Raw genomic sequence first — 17,311 nt, 5'->3', positions numbered from 1 at the left:
CTGGCTTAGTAAACAACTTCATCCTAGCTAGGCCTACTAACAGAGCTTGGGTAATGCCTGCAAATAAATAGCTGACATCTCCTCCAAGCCCAAGAGGTGGTAGTGCAGCCCATTTCAAAACCCCAATAAACGAGAGAAAAGAAGCTATAAAGAGCAGTGGAGAGGCTAAGATAGTCTTTAGAGACTGGAAGTCACAGAAGAGATGCAACAAATGCTACAGAGACAAGTATCATTGAACTGAGAAGGACAGAGTTAACCCTAGTAACTACAAAGAGACTGATCAAATGGCCAATAATAAAACTAAAGTTGTGTTGGGTTAATTTGAATTTAATGTTCAGTGTCTGATGCACATCAGCTATTTAGAAATAAAAGAACTCTAAAGATGAAAGAGGATGTAATGATAAACCTCTGAGAGAAAAGGAGTACTTGTGGCACCTTAGAGACTAAGAAATTTATTTGAGCATGAGCTTTCGTGAGCTACAGCTCACTTCATCGGATGCAACTCACAAAAGCTTATGCTCAAATAAATTTGTTAGTCCCTAAGGTGCCACAAATATTCCTTTTCTTTTTGCAAATACAGACTAACATGGCTGCTATCCTGAAACCTCTGAGAGAGTTTGTCATTGCTACTTTTTCAACTAATGAAACTTCTGTCGTGTTAAAAAAGTAACAGAGCAGTTCATGAAGAGAACTTTGCTCATTCCACTGGGCTCAGTTTGTTAGTGCACAAAGGGGGACTGCTAAGTGTTTATTAAACATGCATCCTTTTCTACATTAAATGACAAAGCACCATCAAAAAAAAAAAAGTCAACCCAAAGCAGTACAAACCAATGTGAGTTTATGGGGCTTTGCCAATTCTAAAAGAAAAAGGTGTATGTAATGAGCACTTAACAGCCTGCATCTTCAGGAGCACATTTATAACATATGCACACTCATATTCACTAATTACATATAAATAAAAAATCTCTCCAGCTGCACCAACAGAATCATGCTAATCTGGCAAATTCCATCCTTAAAATCTCTACTTTTGAATTAAATCAGTTCACCATGAATCTCCTGAACAAGTTCACTTCACCAGAGATTAATACGGGCAGAAGGAGAGGAACGGAGGAGCAGCATCTGTCAAGGTAGAAGGGCTTATTTTATGGGCATCTCTTTCCTCTAGATTTTTTGGGGGTCAGGATGTTGCTGGAGACATCATGCTTTTCAGTAGTGTTCTGTGTCTCTGTGTTTACATAGCAGCAAAAAGATACTCGTTAAATTATTGCTGTATTTTTATGCCAAAGTCACAAGAGAAATATTTCATTTCAACCTCTGCTCTTTTGCTGACAGAACAGCTGATCCTTTTAACATATTTTCTCTGAAATATTGATTTGTTTGTGTACTAGATTTTGCTTCAGTTTTTTTTGTCAGCACAAGTTTTGAAGAACTATTTCTCTGAATCATAAAGTGCCTTTTCATTTTTATTTGCACCCTTGTTAAGTAGTAGATCATGTTCCAATTCAATAAAGACCAACTAATCATAACAATAACAGTTATAAAAATTTCTGAGCCAGGTCCCCAGGGTAATATTGTGGCACACATGAAAATCTGGTTTCTCATTGACAAAACTGAACTGAAGATAAAGAAAGGCAGTGCTGTAAATCTCTGCTCCATTAACATAGCTGTACAGGATCTACTGGCCCCTGAGAAGCAGGTTGGTGTTTTCATAACCCATTTAATCAGATTCAAACCCTTTATCAGGACAAATCTCAACACCTACCTCAGGACAAAGCATTTGCAGCAACATCTTAATGAACGCTCACTAAAAAAAGGTATTTAAGGCTCAATCCTCCAATCCTTCAGCACATCAAACCCTCCTTGAGGCCAGTGGGAGTTCTGTGCGCAGACCTCTTGCAGAGACCAAGTCTGTCATGTTCCAAAAATCACACAGGGTCTCTATGAATATTTTATGCCTTTTTTAAGGTCATGTTTTGTGCAAATTACACATGCATTAAACATGCCTGTTTTGTATAATTTGAAACAAGCCACAACTTACTGTTTTTCAGCATATTCAGACAGCTATTATGCAAGAGAGATGGCTTGAGATGTAAACAGAATGAAGGCTGGGAATTGTGGGAGGCATCATTAGTGAAAATCAGTAAAATGTTAGAGAGGTCAGAAACTTATAATTGAAAATAAAAATGTGAGTGTGAAGCTTGGGCAGTTTTATCTTGAGACAGATGCTTGAATAACATACATCAATATTCTTTGTGTTGTCCTGACTAACAGTTGTCTAGTGTTCCTCTGTAATGTTAAATAGTTACTGGAATTCACCCCAGAAACAGTTGTACTTTACCTGGGCAGAAGGTAATTCCTCCCATTTAAGATTCTCTATCAGAGATGGAATTGCAGCAGGCCATAGCAGAGCTAACTTTAGAGAGAATTATTTCTTTGTCTTTTAGCATCCACAGGTATCTGTAAAAGAATCAGGATAAAAACAATATTTGTCCTATCCCAATTAGAAACTTAAGCACTGCAAATGTTCATATGGTATGAGTCTTTCAATCTGATTGACAGATATGTGAAATCAAGAGCAAGTACAAGATATGAAAAGCTTTACTTTTTGACATCTTCAGAAAAAACATTTTAAAAATCCCATTCTAATCTCCCAGTATAAATAATTCAGGCCATATAGACCTCATTAGCTAATTAAACATAATAGAATCTCCCTGCATGCTTTACAGCAATGGCTCCCTGAAGGTAACACTGCTAATCAAAGGGAAAGTACAAGTGACCTCCCATTGAACAGTGTTCACTTTTAGGTCTTGTTTACTTGAAAAATAGCATAGTTTGCCCTTTGAAAGACTAACATCCAAGTGAGTAGGAGGGAAAGAGAAATCTTTTTTCAGAAACAGATCTCATTCTTGTTAGGAAATAAGATAATGGAAGAAACTCTGTAATTCATCATCATACTTCCTTCCACCATTTTTTCTCCCCCTCTGTGTACCACATTTTCTTTATTAATTTCAAATTTTCCTCCAAATCGAGGGTATGTCAATTTTAAATCCTTCTGATGATTTTCTTAAACACCAGAATGCTGAGACATAATTGAGTTGGATTAAAACTATTTTTATTAAAACTGACCATATTCTCCCTAGAAAAGGCATTCATTTCAGGAGACAAAAGAGACTGAGAGTTACTGACTTTTGCTTGACTGAAGAGGGAACAAACATGGGTTTATTAAGCTTTGATCATATTCAAAACAAAATTTAAATTTGCATTCTGGCTCTATTCAGTGTACATGGTTTTATTAATTTCTTAGCTCTTATTTTCAATTAGATTAAACTCTACAATTCAGGACTTATTTTTGTTTGTTTGTTACAAAATTCATAGATATAAAATATGTTACTAAATCAGTCATGTCCCCAGCTTTCCTACACTCAGATAACTGCTGCCACCACCAAGCTTTGAACTTGGAAGTTATGTCATGTCATATCATGCCATCCCTCATGCTGCTTCCTTAGTCCAAGGTACCTGTCCCCAGGAGCAGGGTGCTCACTGATAAAAATGGTAGGTGCTCCACTGCAGAAAAACCCAGCCATGACAGCTCCACTCTAGACTCAATTAACAAACTCTTACTTTATTAATTACAAGTAAACCCAAGAATAAACTCATTCACTGTAAATCTAGAGCAGGGGTTACCAAACATGGTTAGTGGCTTGTTCAGGGTAAGCCCCTGGTGGGCCGCAAGATGCTTTGTTTACCTGATCATCCGCAGGTATGGCCACTCACAGCTCCCAGTGGCTGCGGTTTGCCGTTCCCAGCCAAGGGGAAACCGCGGGAAGCGGTGGCCCGGACCGTGCCACTAAAGCCTCTAAAGCACAGGAAAGTCTTATTACAGATCCCAGTTCAGACTTCCTTCTCAAAAATTGCTGAGTCCTGCATCCTTCTAACTGGATCTCAATGCCACTTTGTAGAACCACGCAATCAGAAATGTAGAACTGAAAGGGACCTCGAGAGGTCATCAAATCCAATCTCCTACACTGAGGCAGGAATTAGTAAACCTAGACTACCCCTGAAAGGTGTTTGTCCAACCTGTTTTTTAAAAACATCCAATGTGTGTGTGTGTGTTTGGGGGGGACGGGGGAGGGAATTCCACAACGTCTCTTGTAAGCCTATTCCAGAGTTTAAATACCCTTATATTTAGAAAGGGTTTCCAATATCTAACCTACATTTCCCTTGCTGCAGATTAAGCCCATTACTTCTTGTACTACATTCAGTGAACATAGAGAACAACTGATCACCATCCTCTTGATAACTGCCTTTAATGTATTTGAAGATTGTTATCAGGTCCTCCCTCAGTCATCTTTTCTGAAGACTAAACATGCCCAGTTTTTTTGACCTTTTCGCATAGCTCAGATTTCCTAAAACTTTTATCATTTTTGTTCCTCTCCTGTGGACTCTCTCCAGTTTGTCCATGTCTTTCTTAAAGTGTGGCACCAGAACGGGATAGAATACTCCAGCTGAGACCTCCCCAGTGCCAAGTACAGTGGGACAATTACCTCCCATGTGTTACATACGACACTCTTGTTAATATACCCCAGAATATTAGCCTTTTTTGCAACATATTGTTGACTCATATTCAATCTGTGATACACGTTAACCCCCAGATCCTTATCAGCAGTATTACCACCTAGCCAGTTATAACCCATTTTGTAGCTGTGCATTTGATTTTTTCTTCCTACGTGAAGTACTTTCCACTTGTCTTTATTACATTTCATCTTGTTGACTTCAGACCGATTCTCTAAATTGAGAATGTCATTGAGAATTCTAATTCCTGTCCTCCAAAGCGCTTGCAACTCCTCCCAGCTTAGTATCATTCATACATTTTATAAGCATATTCTCCACTCCATTATTCAAGTTACCGATGAAAATATTGAACATTGATGGACCCACGACTGAACTCCTTGGGACCCTACTGGATAAACTTTCCCAGTTTGACAGCAAATCACTGATAACTACTCTTTGAGTACTACCTGTCAGCCAGTTCTGCACCCACCTTATAGTAATTTCATCTAAAACACATTTCCCCAGTTTGCTAATGAGAATGTCATGTCAGACTTGTCAAAAGCCCTACTAATATCAAAATATATCACATTGACTGCTTCCCCCATCCATTAAGCCACTAACCCTGTCAAAAAAGGAAATTAGATTCATTTTTCATGATTTGTTCTTGAAAAATCCATTCTGGATATCCCTTATGACTCTGTCCTCTAGGTGTGTATATTCTTGATGTATAATGTAAAACTTCCTCCTTTTTTAGTCTGCCTGTCCTTGCTGCACAAACTATATCCCTCTATACCAGTATTTCAGTCATGACATGTATCCCACCAAGTCTCTGTGATACTAATTAAGTCATAATTATCTAATGTACTTATACTTACAGTCTATGCATTTGTATATAGATGTAGAAATCATAGAAATATAGGACTGGAACTTATATAGGACTTGATAGGTCATCTAGTCCAGTCCCTTATACTAAGGCAGGACTAAGTATTAGCTAGACCATCCCTGACAAGTATTTGTCTAACCCAGTGGTTCTCAAACTAGGGCTGCCGCTTGTGCAGGGAAAGCCCCTGGAGGGCTGGGCCAGTTTGTTTACCTGCTGCGTCTGCAGGTTCGGCCGATCGCAGCTCCCGCTGGCTGCAGTTCACTGTGCCCAGCCAATGGGAGCTGCTGGAAGCAGTGTGGGCCGAGGGACTTACTGGCCGCCGCTTCCAGCAGCTCCCATTGGCCTGGAGCAGCGAACCGCAGCCACTGGGAGCCACAATCGGCTGAACCTGCGGACGCGGCAGATAAACAAACTGACCCAGCCCGCCAGGGGCTTTCCCTCCACAGGTGGCAGAACAAGTTTGGGAACCACTGATCTAACCTAGTCTTAAAAATTATCAGTGATGGAGATTCCACAACCTCCCTAGTAATTTGTTCCAGTGCTTAACTACCCGTACAATTAGGAAGTTTTTTCTGATGTCTCACCTAAATTTCCCATTACTTGTTGTCCTGTCCGCAGTGGTTAAGAAGAACAACTTATCAACCTCCTCTTTGTAACAATCTTTTATGTACTTGAAAACTGTTATCATGTCCTCCTCAGTCTTCTCTTCCCCAGAATAAACAAATCATTTTTTCTCAGTCTTTCCTCCTGGATCATGTTTTCTAGACCTTTAATCATTTTTGTTGCTCTCCTCTGGACTTTCTCCGCTTTGTCCACATCTTTCCTGAGGTGGGGTGCCTAGTGCTGGACACAGTGCTCCAGTTAAGGCCTTGTCAGTGGAGAGCAGAGTGGAAGAATCACTACTTGCATCTTGCTTAGAACACTCCTATTACATCCCAGAATGATGTGGTTTTCTGCAGTAATCCTTCCTAGGCAGTCATTTCCTATTTTCTGTTTATGTAATTGATTATTGCTTCCTAAGTGTAGTGCTTTGCATTTGTCTGTATTGAATTTCATCCTGTTTATTTCAGACACTTTTTCCAGTTTGTCAAGGTCATTTTGAATTCTACTCCTGTCCTCCAAAGTGCCTGCAACCCCTTTCCAGCTTGGTATGTGCCACAAGCTTTATAAATGTACTCCCTATGCCATTATCTAAACCATTTATGAAAATACTGAATAGAACAAGACCCAGAACCCTGTGGGACCCCATTTGATATGCCCTTCCAGCTTGACTGTGAATCTTTGATAACTACTCTTTGAGTACAGTTTTTCAACCAGTTGTGCACCCTCCTTAAAGTAGGTTCCTCTAGGCTATATTTCCCTAGTTTGTGTAACATCTAAGATGTTGAGCAGATTCCCCCATTGAACCTCTTGTTACTGCTATGACTTTATTTTAATTTTCCATGTCCCCCACAAACTATCCCTCTGTTCAGGTTGTCTTTTTTTTAATGCTTACTTGTGGGCTTTTTGTCACTTGCTCTTTTTGAACCTAATTTAAAGCCCTCTTCACTAGGTTGGTGAGTCAGTGCATGAAGATGCTCTTCCACTTGTTGGTCAGATGAACTCCATCTCTTTCCAGGAGTTTTCCCTCCTAGAACTGGATCCCATGGTTGAGGAAGCTGAAGCCCTCCCACGGACACCAGCTGCGCAGCCGTAGATTAATCTCCAGTATGCGTGTGTCCCTGCCTGCAACCTTACCCTCAACTGAGATGATGGACAACACCAAAACTAGTGTCCATGACTCATTCACCTCACTCCCAGAGCTCTGTAGTCACGGTGGATCTGCTCAGGCAGTATCATTAGTACCCACAAGGATGAACAGCACAGGGTAGTTCTCAGAGAGACAGATGAGCCTGGGCAATATCAGACATGGGCTCCAAGTAAGCAGCACACCTCCCGGGGCATCAGATGGATGCTTTTGTCCCTCTCAGAAGGGAGGCCCTGAATACTAGCTCCCTATGACTCCTTTTGAGTGTGGCGCCTCTGAGCCCCTCAGCCTTGAGGGCAGGTGGATCCTCCTCCTCAACCGTTGGGTTCTGCTCCTCACCTTCTGTTGCCAGTACAGTATACTGGTTCTTGAGCTGATGAATGGGGTGACCTGGGAGGGGATGGTAAACTGTCTACTGCCACAGGTGGCCAGCAGACAGTCTTCTCCCCATAGAGAAGCCAGAAGTATTGTGTTACCAGATAGCATCAAGTAAGGCAGCTAAAACATCCTAATCCCAAGAAATTGCCCAGAAATCAGAGCACCAAGAAGAAAAATAAAACGTGTATGGAGTTTAACATATTTCACTACAAACTATTTAAAAATAAATTGACTTCTGTATATTAAAACAATAGACAATTATCAATTTTCTTTGAAAATATTTTGTGTTATGTGCTATGTGAGGGCCTGTTAAATTGTAAAAGGTGCCCCAGAAGGTATGGTAGATTTGGAGACCTCCCAGTACCAGTGGCATCTTGTTGTGACACAAATATTCATCTAAGCTCTGAGAACAAACCGAAAGGATTAGGAATGCTTGTGTGTGAAATGTGTTCTCTATAGGAGTTACAGTCAGATTAGCAAAAAGCTTTTCCCACTTTTAATTACTATAAAATTATTAATAATGTTAATGTATTTGGTTTCATAGGTATTCATAGCTCCTTACTGACAAGTAAGAAAACAAGCTCCCTGCCCCCAGGAGTTTACGATCTAAGGGCCTGATTCTACAAACACTTTTATGCACATGTATAACTTTACTAAGGTCCATGTTTGCAGAATTGGGCCCAAGCAGTTAATTTCAGTGAGAATGGATGGCACTCAGTATCTCTCACGAGATGCTTAGCACCTTGCAGAATTGGTCTTTTAGTTTGAAAAAAAAAAAAACCAACGAAAAAGCCAGACCATGGGGGCTGAAGAGGAAATGGGGATCTATAGTTAGGACAAGGAGGAAAGGAATATGGCTCTTGGGTGAGTATTATTTTTCCATTTTTATTTACTTTGGCTTTTAAGAGAAGACACAAGAATGGGCTCAAATTGAGCAGTGACTACTGCTAGAAGACTTTTTGTCTGTTTTAATTTTGCATTTTAATAACTTGCTCCATAATTTGAGGAAGGTAATTGGTTAACACATTTTATTCATATTCATGGCTTGCAGTACAGCATATTTACAGGCCATGCTCAAATGACTGTATTCCTTATTAATGGCACTTCTGTATCTGCAGTCAGTTGTTGGTGATACATAGAACAGATGTGTTTTCTTAAATCAATGTCATTGTTAAGGTCAGGATTTCCATTCCTGCATTACTCCCTACCACGGATAGAGTTTTGCTCTGGCAGCTGTATAATTAGAGCCTAAAGAATACAATCTCAGTTAACATCAGATTAAGTTTATCTACCTGTAATGTCCATGCTGCATTCTAGTCATAAGTATATTCTGTGCAAAAACTAAATTTAATGTAATGCTATATCTGAGACGCTGGTCTTGCCAAATTCAAGAGGCCTGGTGCTGACCTTGCACTGTTTTTAAATTGATGTATATGCATTGACTTTAATGAACATCAGACCCATGTTCTGATTGGCTGGTTGGTTGCTTTTGATTGACACCGTCTCCCAGCATTGCACAGGAAAGAATCTCTATACTCCTTATATTGAATGGATGGGGAAAAGAGAATAGAAGCAGGCTGATAGTAAAAAGAGGTAGGGGAAGAAGGGATGGAGTTTGCAGAATGATTTGGAGAGAGATCAGCAACATTTAATGGCCCACCAGGCACTTCCAACCCACTTTCTCTTGTGAAGATTAAACTGGTATCTGTTCAGTATTCCCAGTGTAATATTTTATATTAGAAAGAAAGTGTGGCTGATGGAAAGCAAACTGCTGCTGAAAGGGTGACAAAGAGGAGGGGGAAATGGTCCAACTAGCCCAAGGAACCTTTAAAATGTAACCATTCAATAGAAAGGTGTCCAACCTTTTCAACCGGAGATCTGCACAAGACAACAGTCTAAAGACAAGAGTCCACAATCTATACTTAGGGGCAGACTGTTCTGTTCAAGTGTCTGAATGGGGAGTGCAAAACACTTGCAATTCCCTTGTTGGGCATTTCCCCAGCATGAAGGAGTCCCCAGCAGGTGTAGAATCAGCATAACCAGCTTCATTCCTGAAGTCCCTGGAGGAGGGGCCATGTCATGGAGGAACGAGAGTGGGGAAAACGTCTATGCTCTGGCTATCCCCAGCTGGGAAATGGTCGTTTGCATATATAGTCATTGGCAGACTCAGCCTTTAATGATTATCTCAGTACTTAGGAATTGTTGTGTTTGTTTTTTAAGCAGTATACAATGTAGCATGTCCACATTATTTGCCATAATTGCAGAAGAAAATATATTGAGTTGTCTGGGTAGCTGAAAGAATTAGGGACAGCTACACTTCTGAAATAATAATAATAATAACAATTAATAGTCTAAGCCCTAACTACAGAAGAGTCTACATCCCCCATAGCTGGCTAGAGGTACGCTAAATAGCAGTCCTTTCTGTATGAAATAAACTGCTTCCCAATTTAATGTATGCCAATCCCCCACACACACACACCCCCTTCAGATCATTTCTGAAAACTCAGCTATGCTCGAGGCCTACCTGTGATAAAATCCTAATGCCACCCTTGATTTGGCTGTGCTATTGTTATTTATGTCTTAAGGATGGAGGCTCTTTGAGGTTGGGCATTTTGTTTAATCTGGGGTGGGGTAGGGTGTTTTTTTTTAGCTAAAGTTTTGTTTGTAATTCTAGGGCTATATAAATGATTGTTTAATATTAATTAATAGTGTAACTCATTACATAGCACAGAGGGAACAAAAGCCTTTTATTGGAATTGTTTGGTAGATGTAACAGCCTGCAAGCTTCATTGATTAGATTTTACAAAAAGTTCCATCAGGTGAATTTACAAAACTATTTCTCTGTGGTTGAGGGTGTGCATTTTATTCATAGCTCTTAAAGAAAATGGTTGGTTATTTAAGGGAATAAGGACATCAATTAGGCAAGCAGAGTGTTTGTTGAGCAATCAATTCTAGTTAAACAAACTCCATTTCTCTGCTTAGAGTGAGTCTGCTTCTTTAATAGCCAAAATGTACATTCATCCAATTCGCCACAAGTGCTGCAGCCTCTTTGTAGTAACGTCTTCAGGAGCCAAGTATGTTGAATGAGGTATTATATCTCCAGTATAATTCTAATATTGCTTAATCCAGCTAGTAAATGTTTCATGTTGTAACTGAGAAATGTAGTTTCAAGTAATATTCCTTTACCTTTATCTACACAGTTTAGAACTGTACCATCATTGCTAGAGTATAAAGAGAAAATTCTGTACCCCGCTGGCAGTGCCATTATTTCAGTTAATTCTTTTGTTTTCATGATCTTCACATGTATTTTGCTTACTTATGGACCCTTCTTAGACCCATATATTTACATTTACTAACAGTGAATTTCTTAGTCTATTTCAACCTTATGAAAATTCCTTACCTTGGTAGTAATAATTCATACTTACATTGTCATCTGTTTGGAAGAAGCTCTTTCTTGATTCTGTGGGCATCTAGTTGAGGTGTACTGAATAAATCCAGAAGAGCTTGCTCCAGCAAAATGGGGATCTGATATTTTTCAAAATATACTATAAAGCAATGTTCATTTAAGAGATATCTCAGAGTAGTTTAGAATCAAACCAGACTGATATGTCCACTCAATTATCTCCATAACATTCTGTATCTAACTGATTATTCAAAGAAGACATTGTCACTTTTTTACTGGCTTAATAATCCATATTCAGGAAAAAAGAGGATGTTTTACAACATATTAATCAGACTGAAAGAATAGTGAAAGTTATCATTCCTTCACAGTCATGCTAAACTGGAAATAGTAGGTTGTCTTGCATCTCTAACCTGGTGGTGATATTTGTCAGTTTAACAGCATAGGGTAGTCTTTTTGGTTTACAGCCCACTCTCCAAGGACTGGAAGGGTTCAAGAAGTCAAAAATTGGCACCCTACCAATATTGGCATGCTTGGTCCAAATAAATCTGAGACAACTTGAGTAAAAGGGCAGTGTTCAGTATGGGCTAGATCTACAAAGGGATTTAGGTGCCTTACTATGATTTTCAGTGCCTACATCCAAAATTTAGAGCCTCAAAACCTCCACTCAGGTGCTGGCTAACCCTACAAGTGCCTAAAATCCCTAAGGCCCAGATTCACATAAAAGGATGTAGGCACATAACTGCCATTTTCAGCAACTAAATCCAACATTTAAGCACGGAGATCCTCAAAACTACTGCTCAGCTGCTGCCTAATATCCCTAAACTTCTTTGGCACCTACATTTCTTCTGTTAAAGTCCCCTAGGCACCTAAGATTCTGCAGCTAGGCATGTGCACATATGCCTCTGTCCTAACACCTGGTGCCTATCTCATGACTAAGTCAGTAGAGCAGGACTTGCACTTGGGTCTCCCACATCTCAGGTATATGCCCTAACCATTGAACTATAGAGTTGTTCTTGTAATTGCTGTTGCCCAGTTACTATAAAGCTGTTCACACAAAGTGGAACAGTTTCAACAGAAGATATTGCAGAAGACGCATATCAGACTACCTCATATTCTAGTGGTTAGGGCACTAATGTAGGAAGTTGGTAGACCTGGGTTCAGGTCCTGCCTCCACATCAGCTAAAGGGGTAATTTGATCTTCAGTATCCTACGTTCTGAATGAGTTCTCTAACCACTGAGCTACAGGTTATAAGGGAACAGATTATCCTCCCTGGATTTGTCCCCAAGAAAGGGAGTAAGCACCTAACTTAAAGAAAGGGTTCATAGCAATGAATCCTCATTGGAGGGAAGCATTTCCTCCAGCATCAACCTAGATGCCTAAATCCCTGTGAGAGGTGGGATTTAGGCCTCGCCGTTCTCCTTAGCATATCCTATTGGTTAGCTTAGGCGGCTTCCTGATCATCTTGATGGCTTGTGTCTCCCATTCCTAGGTGCCCAACTCTCTTTATGCATTATATAGGGAACCTGTGTGCCTAAGTCAGGGCTGTGGATTCCACTAAGCAGCACTGTGCCTAAATACAATCTGTTGCTACACTGATCCCCTTTGTTGATCTAATCCTATGTGTCATTGTCTCCCCACCACACCGAAACTCCTATGCCTTATCAACTGTGGGGGACAGTGGATAGAATAAGAGGAATTAGTAATGTGTCTGGAACGAGGGTGTGTATGATGGTGCATGTGTGTGTATAAATACAAGAGGAAGGGTGGATTGAGATTTGTTTTTTGTTAATTAGGAGAAAAGAAAGAACCTGTGATGTGGTGTAGCCAGGGCCACACTTCAGACTAATGTAAAGAGATCCCCTACAAGTGTTCAGTTGGTTTTACCAAAGAGCTGGGCCTGCACAAAGCATCTCCATGACCTGTGTGGTAAATCTTATATTGTCACTATTGGGACCATCACTAGTGGGACCTCTGAAATTGCAGGTTTGGCAGGATTGTCTAGACCAACCCTTAGCATTGGTAACCTGTGAAGGGTAGACAGATTCCAGCCATGGCAAATACTGTACAGCTACAGCCACCTGACATGACGGAGTGTGTACCGTGGTCAAAGGAAGTGTGGCTTAGTGAGCTGCAATTTGGCAAATGCATACTGATTCATAAATTTTAGGGCCAGAAGGGACCATTATGATCGTCTAATCTGACTTCCTGCATAACACAGACTTTGGATTTTCACCAAGTAATTCTAAAAGATTTAAAGTGTTCAACTGTCTGAATCCACCACATCCCTTGCTAAACTGTTCCAGTGCTTAATTGTTCTCAATATTGAAAAAAATGAGCCACATTTTTAGTCTGAATTCATCAAGTTGCAGATTCCAGCCATTGGATCTTGTTATGCTATGCCTTTGTTAGCCAGAGCCCTTTCGATCAGATATATTCTCCCCATGTAGGTACTTCTTGTCACAGTTCAGAGCAACTGCACCTGTATTTCCACTTAAATACAGAGTGCTTCAGCAAGGGCACCCCCTCAGGCTTCTCGTTCCCTGGCTGTTATCTTTCTTGGGTGAATACACACATCTCACTCCCTCCTGGCCTGGGTATTTGCAAGCCAAACAGTCCCCTGCCTTTCCTGTGTTATTCCCAGCAGTCTACCTAACCAGATGGTCTTGCTTTCTCTTCAGAGACTGATATCTGTGTGTCTGCCCACCATTATAAATTATCACACAGTTCTTCCAATTCAAGCCTATTTTATTCTCAGGTAAAAGCACTAGAAAGAAAACATACTAAAAATTATAAAAGAGTCTACACGCCTACTAAGTTTATCAGAGATTACCCCAATCCTAACATGGACTCTGCTCCCAAAGCAGTCCTTCAGCACTCCACCCATGGGGTTTCTTGTGGTTACAAATTCATCACAGCTTCAGCTCAGAACAAGCACCCAGTCTTATGGACCCACAGTAGGCCAGTCCTTCCAACCCTTCTCAAAGGTTTGGGGCCCTCTGTGGACCGGGGTCCTGTATATTTGCTGGACAAGGAAGAAGGTCGTAGCCTGTTTAAAACCAGGCTATTTATCCAAAAGTCCTTTCTTTGTCTATTGGTCCCTGGAGAATCCAGTGTGAACCTTTCGAGGGAGGCGGGTGTGGCTTCAAAGGACTGATAACCAGAGAAATTATATTAGCATCCTTCACCTCCTAGAGGAGTTAAATATAATTCCACAATCACAAATACACAACTACATTTTAATATAATATATCCGAAAGGCATTAATTCTAACTCAATAAGGTTTAACTTAATTCAGTAAATTTTATCTTAATTCCTTAATTCCATTCCTTAATTCCATAAGGTTTGTCCAGGATATTGTCTCTGCCACACTTGTAGACTATGATCAAATCGCGTCTTGGATACACATCTTGGGTGAGCTATGTGGTTATATGTTAAGTATGTCACTTTAAAGCAGGTTTTCCAGATTGTCAATAATTCTTGTTCTTTTCTGAATTTTTCCCATATGCTATCAACAGTGTAGCAAGCTGGGCCAGCACTTATTAGGGTTCAGACTGTTTTCACTGACAAATGCAGAAAAAAAGTGCCCTACAGTGTGCCAGTCCAATGTGACTGCAGGGTGTCTCTTGTAGTAGACAGGTGTTGGCTACATGCTACTGCCCTGGATGCGCAGATTTCTGGCCTAAAGGGCAGAATTTATCCCTTTTTTCTTTTCATTTCAATCCAAGCAAAGAGATGGCTTACTGTGTTCTTAGAAACGTCTACAATTTATTTTCGCATTGATTGTTCCATTGCTTCTTCCATCTGCTTATTTATGCAAAACAGATTTATTTTAAGTGACTCTTTCTTAATTTGAAAACCCAACCAAAGAAACCCCCCGCCCCCACCCCACACATTTGCAGGCAACATATGCAGTCCGTCAAATTGCCATGAATGGAAGTAATATAAAAGCAATACCTGATGTCATATAGCTCGTATGAGCACAGAAAAATCAGTGATAGACAAATGTTCTATTTATCAGATATGATTGACTCAGTTCACAAATTAGAATAGTACTTGGTTTGTAATAGTGTCCTGATGATTTGGAGAAAGGCAAATAATGCCAGAATGCATGGGTTTTTTTTTTCCTGCACTTGGAAGATAGTCCTTGTTGAATTGTTCTATAGAAATGCTAGCTGTTGCAGCTTTCTGACTGTATTCAAGTATGATTAAAAACCACATGAAAAAAAAAAAAGCATAACTAAAATATCTATGGGTTAGGGCAAATATAAAAAACACTAGAAATACTATGATGACTCATTTTTGCTGAAGGCTGTTGTATTTCCAGTTTCAAGTTATATTACGTAGCCTCAGTTCTACGTGTTTCTACTTTTCACCCATAAATTGGTTAGTCTCTAAGGTGCCACAAGTACTCCTTTTCTTTTTGCGAATACAGACTAACACGGCTGCTACTCTGAAACTTTTCACCCGCTGACAGCCTAAAATGGAAAAATTAGCCCTAAATAAAGCATTGGGTAAATTTACTGGTCACACAATTCTGCCAGCCTTACTCATGTTGACTCATGTTAATAACATACTCCATGAATAGTGCTATTGAACTCAAGTTATTTATACATACAGTAGCGCGATCCACTAATATCCATGGGAGTATTTGTGGAATAAATCACTACTCACTGTGAACAGGGTTGGCAGAATCTGTTGCTCAATTAGTATCACACCCATTCACCCCAGTAGGACACAAATCCAAATCAGTCTGAATTGATCAATCTTGGATTTTGTTTGTTACTAATGAGCTGGTTACTAATGAGCTAATGAGAGACATAAATATCTCAAAGATAATATCTTTCAAAAGGTTTAAATGAGTTATTTTTTGCAGTGAACACTTTCATCACTGTTCAACAATGGGATGAAATTCTACGCTCCAGAGTTTAGTTTATTCAGTATTTTAAAATGCAGTGGGCCAGAACTGGACTAGCTGTTTTGAGGAGGAATTATGGGGAGAATGATGGCATTTCATGCTCAGCAAAGAGGGGGTTGTTTCAAATGTAAATGTAACAAGAATTTTTACATGTACAAAATTTTTTTGTACAAAATTTACAGAATTTTTTTATTGAGTTCATTTGGTAGATGTTGATGATGCTCTGGAAAATGGAGTGGGCGCTGAGGTATCAAAATTCACAGATGGAACAAATTATTTAGGTTAGTCAAGTCCAAAGAAGACTGGGAGAAATGTCAGAATATCCTGACAAAGTGCGGTGAATGGGCAACATGATGCCAGATGAAGTTCTATGTTAATAAATACAAAGTAATGCATATTGGAGGGAAAATATGTATTACTCATCCATTCTATAGGGTTCTAAATTAACTGTATCAATTGAGGAAAAGGACCTGGTCATCACTGTGGAGAACTCCATGAAAATTTCTGTTCAGTAAACATCTGTAATACCATGTACAGTACTAGTGACAATTTCTCGAACAAGAATATTACAGAATTTGAAGAAGTTCAGAGAAGGACAACATATGAAGAGTGATTCAGAAGAATTGGGATTGTTTATCTTAGAAAGGAGATGAGTAAAAAGGGACATGATAAAAGTATATAAAATTAATGGTAAAGAGAAGGTTGACTGGGAGCCACTGTTCTCTTTGGCTCACAAGATTAGAGCAAGGAGACATTCAGTGAAATCAAAAGGTAAAAGTTTCAAAACAGATTAAAGCTACTTGTTTTTCACATAATGTGTAATTAGATTGTGGAACTTGTTGTCACAGGATGTTGTTGAGGCAAAGAATTTAACAAGATTCAAAGTTGGATCATATCTTTATCAAGATAAATACGTGGCATATCCAGAATTGTTATAGTAAATGCTAACTAAAAGTTTGGAAGGGATAAATATCCCATGCTTTGTGTTTTAAAGCAATCTACTAGGGATTAGGATAAAATCTTATTGGGAGCAGATTATCCTAACTACTGTAAAGTGTTTTGCACCTGACTCTGAAGCATCTGATGCTAACCACCATCAGAATATTGCAAATATTCAGAATATAGGAAATGCCATACTGGATGGTCCATGTTCTTATGTTATCTGCATTAAGATTTAGGGACATTGCTGCTGAGTCATGCTGGCATCTGGGCCAAGCCACAATGTGGAAATGGTACCAGAGTCTCTTTGGACCAGGTGAAATTGGGGAGCTAGGATAGAGGAGATCCCAGAGGAAAACCCTAGGAACAAGCAATACTGGTGAGGAAACTTAGGCTGAAGTTTGTTTGGTAACTCCAAAGCAATAACACATCTATTCAATCCTCAGGAAAGGGATGATGTTGAACACTAACTCAGGGCTGGTTTTAATTTTTCC

General features: G+C 39.7%; 1 protein-coding gene across 1 annotated transcript in view; it reads left to right on the top strand.

The window, feature by feature from the left end:
• The window catches only part of KLHL1 (kelch like family member 1), a 425,450-nt gene that overhangs the window by 363,662 nt on the left and 44,477 nt on the right, over nucleotides 1–17,311 (top strand). The window lies entirely within an intron of this gene.

Source organism: Natator depressus, chromosome 1 (genome assembly GCF_965152275.1).
Source record: "Natator depressus isolate rNatDep1 chromosome 1, rNatDep2.hap1, whole genome shotgun sequence".
NCBI classification, from domain to species: Eukaryota; Metazoa; Chordata; order Testudines; family Cheloniidae; genus Natator; species Natator depressus.
This window is presented reverse-complemented; position numbering and strand designations above follow the sequence as displayed.